Source organism: Belonocnema kinseyi, chromosome 10 (assembly GCF_010883055.1).
Source record: "Belonocnema kinseyi isolate 2016_QV_RU_SX_M_011 chromosome 10, B_treatae_v1, whole genome shotgun sequence".
In the NCBI taxonomy this organism is placed as follows: Eukaryota; Metazoa; Arthropoda; class Insecta; order Hymenoptera; family Cynipidae; genus Belonocnema; species Belonocnema kinseyi.
The window spans coordinates 93,846,146-93,848,834 of NC_046666.1; positions in this window are offsets into that span (position 1 = coordinate 93,846,146).

A 2,689-nucleotide genomic window follows, 5' to 3' on the forward strand; every position below is an offset into this window, starting at 1 on the left:
TTATATAATAATTTATTTTAAAGCGTGAATTTTCAATGTACAGAATTTTAAAATGCAGGTTTGGAAGACTTGAAAGAATGAAAATCCACAGGGTTTGAATTTGAACATTTTTGATAAAAAACATGTTGAGTATAACAACTGTAAATAGATCTAAATAATCTCATGACTTTTTTTTAACAAACTGCAGTTCGAGTATAAATAATCAAAAAATACTTCCTTTCCAAAGGCGATTTTAATCTCATGCTCGAAATTAAAGAAGGTGCATGCAGATTTTAATTTTCAATATTGAATTGTTTCAATGAGAGAACGTTAGTATTAAAAGAACTTTAAACATCTGATTAAACATGCGTAAACTATTTGTAATGAAAATAAGTTAAAATTAATAGAATGCAATGAGCAAATGTAAGTATCCTTGTTTACATCCTTCATGCTTGGAAAATACTCGTCTCTGCGCGCACACAACCTCACCCACATATCACTTTTACTGCATTTCGCGCAATTTTTAATATGCTTTTTAAGTGAACCATTGGGAATGTCACCCTGTCGATATATTAAACAGGGTTTTGGAAATATAATAAAATAATAATTACATTCCAAGTCGAACTTGGACCGACTGTCACTTTAGCACTTTCCAAAACAGCACCTCTTGTGCGCACCAACCTTTTTTCTTTTCAAAGGATTTTTGAGAAGTTTTTTAACTTCCAATCGTTCGAAATAGTTTTTCTTCGTCAATGTTTACTATTCCCACATAAGTTTCAGTCAAAATTGACCGAAACTCACATAGAAGTGCTATACATCTTTAGCGTTTGCGCAATCTCGTTTTCTTAAATGAAAAGGTTTATAGAAACATTACCGTAAGTGGTATGCACATTACAGGAAGGTTTGAAATTTTTCGTGCGCAGGTGCGCAGTTGTCCTCTTCCTATGCATGAAAAAGTGTGCAAGTGAGAAAGTTTGTCAAATAGACGTAAGTTAGAGAGGTTTTGTTCATTTGTTTTGATGCAGATCTCAAGTGCCGGGTTGTGGTGCAAGTGGCTGAATTCACACGCGGCGGACATTTAACTCCGGATAGGTATTTCGCCGGACATCTAGTGACTTTTCGTACTTTTAGTTACTAAAAGTTTTCAGCGCCAGTTTTCAAATGTTTATAGTTTTTGACAGATCTAACAAGAGATCGTAAAGAAAGAATAGCGAAGAAATGGACGTAAAAAGTAAGAAATAGAAATTGATACATCAGATGATATTGTTTTGGAAGTAATTTATCATTATAAAGAACAATATCTCTAAATTTGAATCAGTAGAAATAAGTTACAAATAAAATAGTGTGAAATCTTTATCACTTGAAAACAGATTGCGAAAAATGCCTAACTAAATAAATTATTGGCAGCTGTGATTTGAGTTAGAATTATTCTACTAATTATAATGATTTATATAAATGCTTACTAAATATCAGTTACTACTGTACTTACCGTGCTACTGTACTTACTGTGCTACTGTACTTACTATAATTCATACTAGCATAGTAATTATCAGAGTGAACTGTTACCGTTCATTGTAATTTTCATTCATAACTCTACTACATATGTTTATTTATTATTTATATTAAAGAGGCTTTCCGTGAATTAGCAGTAACCGATATGTCAATAATAGCTTTCAAAATAAAACGGATAAAAAAAAGCCAAGTGGAATTACGTAGACTCAGGGTAAAAAGAGTGCAAACATCAAACTTTGGTATGGCTCGAAGACATGCGGGACATTTTACACCTTGTTTCCACTTTTTAAAATGGACCCTAAGAGATTTAACACCAACTGCAGAATGTCTTGCACGAAATTTGAGGAACTATGAACTCTGCTAGATCCATTAATTACAAAGCAAGAATTTCTCATAGAGCCAATTTCTGCTGCGGAGAGATTAAATCTGGTGATCTTCAAGCTTCACTTGCTTTTTCTTTTACGCTTGGCTTTTCAACTGTGTGCCTTATCATAGGGGAAACATACTTCGCAATTTGGAGAATTCTTCAACCAGCCTGGCAGACCGAATGAACCGAATGAAGCCTCTACAAAGTACCCGTAAAGACCCCATTGGGTCCCCATTTGGTTCCTTTTTAAAAAACTCGAAAAACAGTAAAATCAACTTTTAAATGGTTGAAATTCGAATTGAACGTTAAAATTCCGTATTGAAGGTCACGGAATATTCGCAATAGTTTTTTTTTACAACGGTAAAATGTTTAAAAAAATATAAGACGTATAACGCCTGTTGTTTGCTACTTACAGGCGATGCGTTTCAAATGTAGCAGTCAACAGGCGTTGTACGTCTTATATTTTTTTAAACTTTTTACCGTTGCAAAAAAAATATGGTGATGTCTCCGTGACCTTCTTAGGGAATTTTAACGTAGAATCCGAATTTCAACAATTTAAAAGTTGAATTTGCCATTTTTTTCGAGTTTTAATGAAAGGAACCGAATGGGGACCCAATGGGGTCTTTACGGGTACTTTGTAGAGGCTCCATTCGGTTCATTTGGTCCGCCAAAGCAATTGTATTGGAACCACCAAATATGCAAAAATGGGAATCATTTATTCATGGTTTTTAGGAAAAGTGGCAACTACCTAACTGCTTAGCAGCTTTAGATGGCAAAAACTTAGTAATTGTAGCACGATTTTCGTATTTCCATATGAACTTTTTAATTTTC